This window comes from Archocentrus centrarchus, chromosome 1 (assembly GCF_007364275.1).
Source record: "Archocentrus centrarchus isolate MPI-CPG fArcCen1 chromosome 1, fArcCen1, whole genome shotgun sequence".
NCBI classification, from domain to species: Eukaryota; Metazoa; Chordata; class Actinopteri; order Cichliformes; family Cichlidae; genus Archocentrus; species Archocentrus centrarchus.
In genome coordinates, this window is record NC_044346.1 from 25675787 (window position 1) to 25689469 (window position 13683).

The window sequence follows — 13683 nt, forward strand, 5'->3', positions numbered from 1 at the left end:
TTTGAACTGTGGGAGGAAGCCAGAGTACCCAGAGAAAACCCATGCAGATACGGGGAGAACATGCAAACTCTACACCAGCCAGATGGCAGGTTTGAACCCAGGAATGTCTTGCTGTGAGGCAACAGTGCTAGCCGCCATGCCACCGTGCCATTTCTTTTTTCATGATGTTCCAAATGTTTTGAGTTCATGAAAGGTCTGGACTGCCGGCAGGCCAGTTCAGCATCCATATGCCATACTAGATGTAGTATGTAGTTTGGCATTGTCTTGCTGAAATATGTAAAGCCTTCCCTGAAAAAGACATCATCTGGATGGGAGCACATGTTGCTCTAAAACCTGTATATACCTTTCAAGATTGATGGTGCCTTCCCAGATGTGCAAGCTGTGATGAGTTGAGGTATTGGCATAATCTTGGCATTGGCAATGTCGGCATGGGCTGTTCCACTAAATCTTTAACATTGGCCATAACTTGAACAATGTGACCTAGGATGTTCAAATTTCTACCATAGATGCAGCTACTAAAAATTTCATGTTTGATTCTCAGCAAACATTTCCTCAAGGATTTCTGAAAATCTTGTGAATTCGATAACTCAAGAACGAACTCACCTAGGATGTACAAATTCACACCATAGATGCACATTGTTCAAGCTAGAACCATCAAACTTCACACATTTGTTCACTGTCTTTATAACAGCACTTTGGAACGCTCCATCCCACCCCACCCTTCCCCCATTACAAATCCAAAACAGTCGTGCGTTGGCACCCACTCAGTGGTGCTCTTGTTTTTTGGATCTTGTTAGTCCCATTTGCTTTTCCAGCTTGTTGTTGCTCTGTACCAACTTTGAGACATGTTGCTCCCATCAAATTTGAAATGAGCAAATATTTTTTAATGAAATACTAAAATTACTTCTTTTTTTTTTGACCTACTATGAATAAAACTAAGGTTTTGGAGATTTTTCAATTTTACACAGTGCCCCAACTTTTTTGGAATTAGGGCTGTATTTTAGCACTGTAGAACAGTGGTACAGTTCCTGTCACTGTCTAAAAGCCTTCAGCTAAAAACTTTTTGCAGTGTATACCTAATCTCCCTCCAGCCCAGCTGTTCAGTTCTACTGTAAACATTTGTATATCCCCAGTTTGCAAGTCCTCCTCCCAGTATCACAAGGCCAGATGTCCATTCTGGCTCCAAGCATGGTATGTCTTTCCTCTCTCACACACTGTTTCACCAGTCCCTTGCTTCATTACCTGTGAGTCAGAGTAAATAACAGGATGAGTGAATGTGCCAGGGCTCTGGAGTGTGCCATTATGCAAAAAAGAGAGTAGCTTCTGCCAAAGCTCCCAGCACAGAGCAAAGCCTTGACAGATGCTAATTTATCTGCTGAAGGCTGAATTAGAGACAAACATTATAGGTCCACAGAGAGACCTGAGGTAGACACTATTAGATGAGATTCAAGGGGAAGAAGCAGTGTGAGATGCCAGAAGGGAAAGTATGAAGAAGTAAGCAATAGTGAGGAGAAAATGAGGAGCAATTGAAAGTGAAGGAGAGAGAGAAAATTGAGACACAGAATACAAAGATTATTGAGGGGGTCACAGGATAAGTTGAGCTTAAGAGATTCAGTGCTCATAGTTTAGACTAAGTATTAGAGTATCTGAACTCTACTGTACCAAACACAAAACACCATAGAAACAGTCCTGTGGCAGTAAATGACTTAGACAATAACAAACATACAGTCTGAAGTGCATGGACAGTTGAAGGTAGGGAAACAAATATGAAGCCAAGAATGAATCACTGTCCTCTTAGTTAGGAGAAAGCCTAGTTATCTGCTTGCAGCATAGTGTAATAAAATTTACAGAGTACAAAAATAAATAAAAACCCAGCAAATGTTTATGTACAGTATATATAATGTATTTACATATAGGTGGAATAAAAAAAATGGGAAAGGTTCGACTGTATGACAGCATTAAATCTGTCATTGTCCTCTGGCATGTATGATGTTATTTTTTTAAATACCAAAGGATGACCATTAAAATCCCCTTTTCTTAAACCAATTTTCTGCTGTCTTTCTCTTTTTCTTTCATCTGTCCCTTATCCTTCCCTCAGGGCTGTAGTGCAACCATGTTTGGTTGTGATGTAGATTGACGAGAGGCCTTGAAGTGATACAGTGAAAGATAATGGTGAGGCAAAGGACATACAGTTACTGCCTAGGGCTTGGACATCATCTTATATAAGTGCAACATAATATTACACTAGGTGTATCCAAAACACAAGTACTGTGTCTGCTTTAAAATAATTGCCTGGTGCCCATATGTACATATTCCTCCTGTTCATACTGTACTAGTTATTAAGTGGCACATAATGTCTTAATAAGTCATGGTGTCATAATGTGGTTCTGGCAGACGTAATGGGGCACAAAATTAAGTCTGAGTTAATTAAATTAAGTAATAGCTTCCATAGTCTTTTAAGTGTGCAAACCCACATAGTATCACTACGTCTTGCATAGGGAACAAAACATGGAATTCTTTGTAAAACAAAAAAAAAGACATTTTGGAAATAACCCACTGGATTTGTAAAACTAAGACTGTTAATACAAACATTCATTTTCTTTTCTTTATATTACATATTTTGCACTGAACAAGAGATTTTTATTATATTTTACCCACTATTTATTTCACTGGTGACATTTTAGAATGGGATTTATGTTAATTAATATACTGTCACACTGTCAGTGTGCAGTATACAGTACTTAATTCTTATATGACCACATGAAATTGTAATGTTACATACTTTACATAACTGTTCTGATGCCAGAAACATCCAGATTTTCTCCCATTATCTGAACGTGCAGTTAGGCAAACACACTCACTAGTAAGCAGATTCACCGTTTACCTGTTATTTTCTCTTTTCTGCTGCATCTTTCCAGGAAATCCCTCATTAAGACCTAATGCCACATGCACGGTTGACTAAATTTACATACACAGTCACAAATATGCCATCTTAGTCACTCTCAAAAGCAAAAACATCATGTCACAGATATTTGCCATCTTAGCTCCTGCACAGCACAGTCTGAAGCACTCACATACCCACTTTTTAAGCTCAAGCACCCCATATCTTCCAGTTACGCTAAAATAAATTTATGTGGTTATGGCAAGAAGCAACCCCTGCAGCTGTATGTCTGTCTGCTCTGAACAGCAAAGCTGTGCTGAAAATAGTGAAAGTAAACAGCAAAATGCTTTCGGAGAGACCGTGACTTCAGTCAGTGGTGGAAATGGTAATGAGGGTCATGGCTTGTGCCTGTCAAATTTGTTGAGATACCACATGAATATGAGCTTGCTTGCAGTTTCACATGCAACATAAGAATGCAAAGATACAGATGCCAATATAAGATATCAGGCCTGATGTGCTAATTCACAGTACTTTTAATTGTTAAACTTTGAATAAGTTTAGCAATAATTTAGTTCCACATTTTGGAATCATTACAGTTCTGTCATTGTCCTAAGTCTGAAACCTAGTGTTTTTGAGTTTAATTGACTTTTGCAGATTAACTGTTTCATTTGTGGTCCCTGGTTTTGGTTTCTTGTCCTTTGTTTCTATTTAAGTATGTTTAATCATGTTCTAGGTTTTCATGCTTAGTTTATGTTCCCCCTTCGTGTGTTTGCCTTCCTGTGTCAAGTCTGCATTTCTGTCTCTATGTTCAGTAGTTTCCTCTTTTACTTTGTCAGTCTTTCTCTTGTGCGCTATTTATTTGTACTTCCTTGTCTCGTTTTATGATTGCATTCAGCTGTGCTCCCCACCTGTTGCCTGTTCCCTGATTATCCCTCTGTGTATTTATTGTCTCAGTACAGTATTCCCCTTGTCTCTTGTCAGAGTCTCATTGTCGAATGTGGTAGTGTTTGTTCCTGTGTCACCAGTGCTCCCGTCTCCCCAGCGTTCCCTAGTTAATATTTCCCAGTTTAGGTTTTCCTGAGTTTCTGTTCTTGCCTTGGTTTGTTATTAGTTCATGTTCTCAGCCACAACAAAGGTTCACCTTTAGTTCATTCACAGCTGCCTGTCTCTGAGTCCTGCATTTGGGTCCTCTATCACCTCCACACACGTCACATGGTCTGCCTCCACACACCGTGACACATTTCACTGCTTTCAAAACTTTTGGAGTACAAATTGAAGTTTTGTAGCTGTTTAAAAAGATGCAGGATGGATTGGTGTTCTTGCAGCAGCTGAATGCCCAATGTGTTTCAGCTTTACTGTGGTCAGTATTTATTTTGGTAGAAAAACATACGTTTTTCCACTGTATAACTGATGAATATTTTATTATTCAAAAAGACAACCCCACCCCACCTACCCAACTCTGAAGCCTAATAAAAAGCTAAGCACATACAGTAATAATAAAACTGGAGTTGCATCTAGTGAATCCAGCATATTTTTGTAGCAGGACTGTTTCTGTAGTTGTAGAGAATCTCTGTTGTGTGCTTCATCAGTAAGTGAAAAAGAAAACCTTTAGAAGTCGTTCCTATCAGTTTAGGGTTACAAAAAAAGTGTGTGACCAAAACACCCCCAAGGAACAAAGAATAAAATACACACACACACACACACACACACAAAACCCACAGTGATTTGCAGTGCAAAAGAAAAATCAACAAGATACTGTCACACCTCTGTAAGTAATGGTCTCACCCTGGCACACTGTCTGGTTCCACCACTGCAGCTAAACCAAAGAAAAAGCTTAAAATCTTTATATAAATATATATGTGTGTCTCAGCTGGTTGAGCTGACCACCAGATCTCAACCAGCTGAGCTGCATTCTGGTTGCTAAAGAAAAACAGAGAAACCTGACAAGCAACAGCTATAAGTGGCTGTAGTGAAGAGCCAGGAAAGCATCACAGAGTTAGATACAAAGGGTTGATCACTGGCTAAACAGAAGGAATTAGTCATTGTGACTTTGTTTGAGATCATCTCTCTACCCTAAAACTTTTGAAGCCCTGAAATTTGACAGAGGTATCTCCCACACATTTCTTTCAATATTAAACCTACTTGAATTAAAGCTTAGACTTTAGAGACTGAGCACTTTAATGTGGCATCAGAACAAAAAAATAAAAATAACTGTCTAAATACTGTGTCACTATGCCCATGTATGGTGTGTTTGAAAGAAACAAATACACCAACACACACTGAAATACTGCACTTGTCAACAGATTAGCCTTTGATACTACATATACGTATTCAAGTTGGTCTCTATTCAAATATAGTTGTTGGGTTTTTTTGTCTGTCTCAAGTGCTTTGTTTGGATGTGTGCCTTTTGTTTGTGCATGTCTAGAAGCATACTCATTTTTCATCCAGTGTCGTCATCCTAACATAAACTATGATAAATCAAGATAAGAAAAAGGAAACAAGGGAACATTAAAGAGCTGGATAGAATGAAAAACAAAAAACATGTTCCAAAGTGAAGATCATCGAAAAATACTAACATGAAAGAGAGATATTGTCCACTCTGAGCATGACATCTCCAACAAAATGCAAATCAAATAAAACAGCAGCTTACGGAGGTACTATAAGTGAGAAAAAAATTGGGAGAGGAGGGGAAAGAGGATGAGGGGACAAGTGAAGCTGAACTGTTGAGACAGAAAACAGCTATTGCAGCTATACTTACTCTATCTTCATCAACTCGCTGATCACTAAAATAGAGAAGTACTCAAAAGTGAAGTGACAGAAACCGTCATTGATAATAGACATTGTAACTGTCTTTCCTTCTTTGTATCTTCTAATATCCTCTCATCTATCCCATCTAGATTCATGAAATCCAATTTTCCTTGACATCACTGGATAAATGGTGAGAAAATGTCAAAACTAAATGAACAATAAATATTTGAAAAGCTCTGCCAAGAGGTGGAATTAAGATGGAACAGAATTAGCCACCAACTGATTTGCTTTTCTTTTTCTTTTTTTAACTATAGGGTACAAAATATCTTTTTGATGCTATCATATCTGGTCTTACATCTTAACTGTCTTAAATTGTCTTTAAGATCACTGGTATTCATTGTGTTTATTTCTCTACCAGTGCAATATTTCACTTTGTTCATGCTTCATTTGGTGCATTTTCATTTGGCTAAGCCCTGCTCCCACCCTTTACTTTAATCCTTTATGTAACCCCTGACTTATTAAGTACCTCAGAACAACTCAATTATCTTAGACCAGATGCTAGGTTCGGCAGGAGTACAATGGAATCAAGGTGAGTGCGAAATGAATTGGCTGGAGGCAGGAAATGAGCAAAAGACAGTTATTATTTTGAGCAAAAATGAAATAACAACACAACGTAATCAGAACAATAATAATAACAACAAGCCGGCATATCAAAATCAAAACACAGTCTTACTGAGCTCAGTATTTCAGCTTTGTCCTTTTGGTCGTTAGTCAAGTCAAAATATGTTTGTCTTTCAAGTTCAGCTCCTTTTTTCAGTCAGTGGTTTGTATTGTTACCACGTAGATGTTAACACAGAAGAGAAGAAGGGGACTCCTCGACCAATGTTCAGTTCTGCTCTGGGCATAGGCTCGCCATCTCCGTCCGGAGAGAATCCAAGGATGCGATCCAGCAATCCAATCCAACTTCTTAATCAGCAAATCAAACCTAGCCTACACACAATAATGATATTATTGCATACAGCTAAATAAAACCCAATTTCCTATCTTATTCTTACAGCTATAGCTTAGTCTTTTTTCTTCATTTCCCTTATTACCACAGTAATATTTTACATGCATGTTCTTCTTCAAAATCTTTGTAGTCATGAAATTATCTCCAACAACGCAAACAATAAATGAAATTATTTTTTAATCAATTAAATGATTGATTCTTAAATCATTTTTTAAGCTTTTGCAAACATGAAATGCAACTAATTTCTCACTCCTTGAATGAGCATGTAGTATACCTAACTCCAATATTCTCCTTAAGTCATCCTCTGTATCAGTTAAACCCTCTCTCTGGGCTACTGGGTTCATCATTACAAATGTTCTGCAACTTTTTCCTTATAACTCATAAAAAGATACATTTGCAATTAACAAACATTATATCCAACTGAAGAAATAAGTGCAAATAAAAGAAAAGAAAACTTAAAGTGCGTATTGTAAACTCAAACCATACTTGGTAAAACCATATCTTAACAGAAACAACATTTCCAGGGCTCTTAAGTAGAAAGGAATCTACCCGCGACTTAGCGTTAGCACAATGCTAATTTTAGCATGACGCTAGCTCCAACAACACAGGGTCTCACTCACCAAGATGAGGTATCAATAAGGACACGGCGACGGTCAGCCACACGGCCTCTCTAGCTCGTGTTCCATCAACTTAACATAACAGATATTTCAGATTAGCTTCTGTAAATGCAATTACTTGTTGAGAATACTTTTCTGCATTAAAACTCACCAAGATGACTGATAAAGTTCAGCACAGCGGGTCTACGGCCTGCCACCTTCAGTTCAAAGTGCCGCATATAGCGAGACCGGAAGTAAGGTTAAGACGAGGGAATCACACTTCCTCTTTTCAAAATAAAGGTTTTTCAAAATAAAACAGTACAAGTGTATTGATATAAATAAAAGAAGAGAAAAGGGGACGCTTTCTCTACTGGGTTACATTTAACACAAACACATTCCGCTGTTTTCTGTCTGCACAAAGTCCTGATGGTCTATAGCTAATGAGCAGTAGATCTCCTGCACCATAATAATTAAATTGCATGTAATTTGCAGTAATTGAATGCTGGTGTGGAAATGAAGAGAGGAAGATGTACTGTAGATTGGAGTGGTAGCGGGGTATTTAACATGAGTTTGTCTGTCTGTTTTTGTCTACTTCCTGAGGAAGACAGGAGTGTTACTGGAATTTGGTAAAGTGAACATTCAGAATGAAGAAGTAATTAAAGGAATAATGTTAAGGCAAGGGAAGGACAAAGGATACAGAAAAGCTGCTGAAGATGATGAAGAAGAACAAGATTTAGAGAGAGAGAAGTAAAGAAGCATGGGGAAGATCAAGTTGGAGGAATGAGGTGGTGGAGGATTATGTGCAGATGAATATGCATCATATGTGCATTAATATGTACGTGCACTGCATGCATTATATCTGCATTTCATTAGTACTGTACAGTTCTTTGTCTTTGTTTGTCTCTATCAGACAATGTCTCAAGACAGATCTAGGTCTAATTTCTTATTCAAGGTGCCCCAAAATCTCACACAGCTATTTCTCTGTCCAACCTGCCAAGCTTAATTTACATACAATGATGTGTTACCAATCACTCATGACTGCAGTTTGCACTATAGAGCTTCAGTACTTAACAATCACAACCAAAGTACCCATCAGATATACATGTAATTAATCACAAAATATTGCAGCTTAATTTGGGAAAAGTAGAAAAACAAACAAATATGTTGAAAAGAAATATGACAAAGTGGAATGCAATGTACAATTTTGATCTTTTACTTCAATTAAATTAAATTAAATTTTGTTTATATAATGCCAAATGGTGAAATGACTCCAAGATTCCTCACACGGTTACTGGAGGCCAAGGTAATGCCATCCAGAGTAAGTACAGTGGCTTGCAAAAGTCATGCCCCTTGAACTTTTCCAAATTTAGTCACATTACAACCACAAACATAAATATATTTCACTGGAATTTAATGTGAAAGACCAACACAAAGTGGTATACAATTGTGAAGTGGAAAGAAAATTATACATGATTCAAAACATTTTTTACAAATAAAAAACTGAAAAGTGCAGCGTGCAAAGGTATTCAGCCCCCGTTTCTCTGAGTGCAACCAATTGCATTCAGAAGTTACCTGATGACTGCTAATGACTAAAAAGAGTCCACCTGTGTGTAATCTAATCTCACTACAAAATACAGCTGCTCCGTGATGGCGTCAGAGGTTGGTTAAGAGAATATTGGGGAGTAAACGGCATCATGAAATCCAAAGAACACACCAGAGATCCACAGCTCAGGTGGGGGAATCTGTCCACAGGACAACTATTAGTCGTGCACTGCACAAATGTGGTCTTTATGGAAGAGTGGTAAGAAGAAAGCCATTGTTAAAAGAAAACCATAAAAAGTCCCGTTTGCAGTTTGCCAGAAGCTGTTGGGGACACAGCAAACATGTGGAACAAGGTGCTTTGGTTAGATGAGACCAAAATTGAACTTTTTGGCCAAAATGCAAAACGCTATGTGTGGCAGAGAATTAACACTGCACATCACTCTGAACACACCATCCCCACTGTCAAATATGGTGGTGGCAGCATCATGCTCTGGGGCTGCTTCTCTTCAGCAGGGACAGGGAAGTTGGTCAGAGTTGATGGGAAGATGGATGAGCCAAATACAGGGCAATCTTGGAAGAAAACCTGTTGGAGTCTGCAAAAGACTTGAGACTGGGATGGAGTTTCACCTTCCAGCAGGACAACGACCTTAACATAACGCCAGGGCTACAATGGAATGGTTTAAAACAAAACATATTGATGTGTTAGAATGGCCCAGTCAAAGTCCAGACCTAAACCCAATCGAGAATTTGTGGCAAGATCTGAAAACTGCTGTTCACAAATGCTCCATCTAATCTGACTGAGCTTGAGCTGTTTTGTGCAAAGCTGGTGGAGACATACCCTAAAAGACTTGCAGCTGTAATTGCAGCAAAAGGTGATTCCACAAAGTATTGACTCAGGGGGGCTCAATACTTTTGCACACCGCACTTCTCAGTTTTTTATTTGTAAAAAAATGTTTTGAATCATGTATAATTTTCACATTAAATTCCAGTGAAATATATTCATGTTTGTGGTTGTAATGTGAAAAAATATGGAAAAGTTCAAGGGGCCACTGTATCTGATTAGTCACCATGTTTCTAAGATTTGTAAGCTCGAGTACAATAACTTTAATTTTGTCTGAATTGAGAAGCAGTTAAACTGCAGGACATTCCTGCAGTTTAACTGGTTTGTGTCATCTGGCTTCATGGATAGATAAATCTGGGTATCATCTGCATAGCAATGAAAATGTATGCTATGCCTTCCAATAATACTACTAATAATAATACTGCCTAAGGGATGCCTGTGTAATATAAATAGAATTGGTCCTAGCATAGAACCCTGTGGAGTCTGTGTACTCAATGTAAACTATGGGTGAACGTTGCAATCTGTTAATAACCAAAGCAACTGCAAAGAGGTTTTTGGTGCAGTACTGTCTAGCTCTTTGTGATCAATTTTACACAGAGACTGCTAGCAACCTTCCACAACTACTCACCAACTAGTCGGGAAATACATATTTTCCCTAGCAACTGGTGGTTAGCAGCTGGTCACTGGTGTCTAGGCCTGTGCGACTGGGGCTTTAGCAGTCAATTTCACAGCGACTGCTTCTGTAACAACCTCCAACAACCGCTTGCAACTGGTCAGGAAATAGTCATTTTTCCCTAGCAAGTGGTGGCTGCCAGGTAGTTGCCAACTGTTCGCTAGGCCCGTGTGACTGGGGCCCAACCAGAAATAGCTAGTGTCTTACAGTCACAGATGGTCTTCTTCTAATGAAGATCTCCCATTCATCTGAATGTTATACTCTGAACAACACTGAATTAGAAATGCTTATACACTGCATTTGCAGCTTATAGACTACAGATGCAGTGTATTTTAGTGCAACTTTATTATTTATTTAGGCTGACCGCAGTAATAACTGAGGTATCCTGATATTGCTCATGCTGTCGATTTCGGTTTTTCCCTGTACCACATGTACTCTTTTTGTTGTCAAGGCATGAGCCCCGGTAAGCTTGTGGATTAAAATAAGGATGCTGACAGTGAATAATGGAAAACAACAGGTGGGACACCATGACATCACCCATGTTGTTACTTGGTTGTAGCTGCATTTTCTGAATCACAGCTGGAAATCCTGCTTTCAAATTATACTCAGTGGGATGGAATATCTCAAACAAAACACTTATGAGCCCACAAAGTTATTAAGCACTGAGGAACCATCTCTTTAAATGTTCTATGTGTCATCATTAATTCAAGTCTTAATGTTCTGAAATAATATGAGTTTTGTTTCAAGGTGTATTTTCCTGTTAAGCTTAAAGTCTTAAAGTCCCTGTGTGTGCATTTGTGCATGCGGTGTGTGTGTGTGTGTGTGTGTGTGTGTGTGTGTGTGTGTGTGTGCGTGTCTGTGACAAAATTACATCGGTCTCCAGTTAATTTAGCTGTGTCAACTCCTATCCAGAAGCCCCTTCTGTCAGCATTCATCAAACCACAAATGGTTTTCTTCTCATGAATATGCAAACACCCCCCCAAGCCAATCAAAACACCATCCTGTTTTGGCACACGTAATAGTTTATGCACACAGATGTATGTTCATGTGTGTTCTGTACGTGTGTGTGTGTGTGTGTGTGTGTGTGTGTGTGTGTGTGTGTGTGTGTGTGTGTGTGTGTGTGTGTGTGTGTGTGTGTGTGTGTGTGTGTTGCCTATGTGAAATCATACAACTAAGTATGTTATTTTGTGTGTTATGTGCAACCAGCACACATCACTATAATATAGCATATTGCAATCAGTTTAATTTTTTGGCACTGAAAATCTCTGGGATTTCAAAGTATAATAGTATAGAATCATAATCAATATCCGGCCTGGGTGACATATAATTCTAAATTAGCAACGTAAAAAAAATGATACAGGAAAGTTGCACGTATTTTGCATTGTTTGACCGTTTCTATTAAATTACCTTAAAGTCAAGTAGATACATTATGGCTATATCTTGAACTCATTCAAAAAGCACATCCATATGTTTATGCACTGTGACATATTGTATTAAATTCTACATTCTTTTTGTAATCTCATTAAAGTTAGTCTTCAGATTTGATTTCTAATCACCAGAGATAACTCTTACCACTAGGGTTGTTTATAAAAATAGATTCTCAGATATTAATCAATACTAAAAATTACAATGTTATTAGATACTCAGAACTTCATGCAGCATCGCTGCAGACATGCAGGTACACAACTCCTCCCCTCCCTAGCAGCTGAAGTAGCTGACATTCACAACCCCACACACTTTTTTTTTTTTTTAGGGAATTATGAGAGGTCAGTAAAGCTTCTATTTCAACAACATTAGTATTGAACAGGTATCATAAATTTTAACCTGCCTGGCATGCATATCAGTGTTAGCTGTATAACTATTAGCAATTACCCGACAACCAGAAACCCAGCTCAGGGGGGTCACAAGCTTGTGTACTCTAGTGCTGGTCCCAAGCCCAGATAATTGGGAAGGTTGCGTTAGGAAGTGCATCCAGCCAAATCAAACATGAGGAGTCATCTGCTGTGGAAACCCCTGCGGAAATAAGGGAGCAGCTGAAGGTACCTTTATCCTGTCTCTTATTAAAGTAGTGGCTAGCGTGTATGGCTAATAATAAAATGATAACATTGATGTGGGAGCAAGGCAGTAAACACTATCAGTCTTGACCGTCTTTAACGTTATATAATGGACATGGTGTTATTTTAATAGGATAATGCAGTTACTTGTGTCTAAAAGCTGTTGTGTTTCTCTTAAATTCCTAGACTGAAGCTGAGAAAAGTTTGATCAGCAATGAAAATATGGAACTAAGTCACGCATTTCCTTCTTAGCATAGTGCATTTTGTGTGAGTGTGTGTGTTTGAATTCAAATGCAGCGTGAAATGTCATTTCACAAGCTTTGCTTGTTAGATCATTGATTTAAATGTAATTGGGTCTTTAGTCTGCATTAATCTTAAAGAAACAGAAACAGCTGCGCAGGTATTACTGTGTCAGATTCATGACCATGGGCCAAAACATGGAGCTTGCTTGTTTCTTGGCATATTTTCCTTCCTCTTTGTATATTAAATAACAGACTTCTTTAATGTAACATTTGATTATTTGGTGTCAGTTCAGACATTAACAGTTTTCAAGATAATTTTTAATATTAAAAAAATCTTCAATATTATTAACATTGTCATGTGATTTAGGATGTGTCTCTTTGTAATGCTTCAACACTTCAGTTCTTTATAGTTTATTACGGGTAGGTTAGTTAAAACAATGTTCGATTGGAGTTGTCAGTGACAGAGACCCTACTCCAGAGTAGTGACATATTTATTGTTTTTTATCAAATACATCCATGTTTACATGTATTGATCAATAATTAATTTCCACATGATTAAATCACCAGCATCAGTGGCACAAAGTGCATTATGACTGATAAAATTAACAGATACAATTAATCTGGTAAAGTAAGCTATGTTTTTTAGTAGCCTGATTTGTTAAGCATTTGATTGCATATTTTTTGCTTAAAAACAAAAAAACACAGGACAGCTATAAGCTGCTGCAAGGCCAAATGTATTGGAATTCTTTGTTTTTGTTTTCTTTTTAGGTTTCAATAGAATTCATGATTTAAATGTTGGGGATTTGCAGTACAAATGAAATTAAAACCGCAAGAGGTGATGATCGGGTCGTCGCACCCAGCGCACGTCGACCCGTGGCGCACTCGATTTTTTTTTTATTCTGATGGTGTGCAGAATGTCTGTAACCAATTTCATACATTTCTGTGAAACAAAATCTTTTGCTCTCCATATAAACCCAATGCAGTATTTAGGGTGTGGTCACGACTGCAGCGTGCAAAATAGGGCATGGGTCTGATTGACTTTTTTGATCAGGATGATATTAAGAATATCTGTAACCAATTTCATACATTCCTGTGAA

General features: G+C 38.1%; 1 protein-coding gene and 1 long non-coding RNA gene across 2 annotated transcripts in view; one reads left to right on the forward strand and one right to left on the reverse strand.

Annotated features, from left to right (window-relative positions):
• Positions 1-13683, forward strand: part of LOC115789362 (alpha-1,6-mannosylglycoprotein 6-beta-N-acetylglucosaminyltransferase B-like) — a 125405-nt gene that overhangs the window by 26057 nt on the left and 85665 nt on the right.
• Positions 6253-7594, reverse strand: LOC115789371 (uncharacterized). Its single transcript, XR_004020690.1, has 3 exons — positions 7407-7594; positions 7259-7327; positions 6253-6619 (listed from the first exon to the last, which is right to left on the reverse strand). It is a non-coding gene; the product is annotated as an uncharacterized LOC115789371 (long non-coding RNA).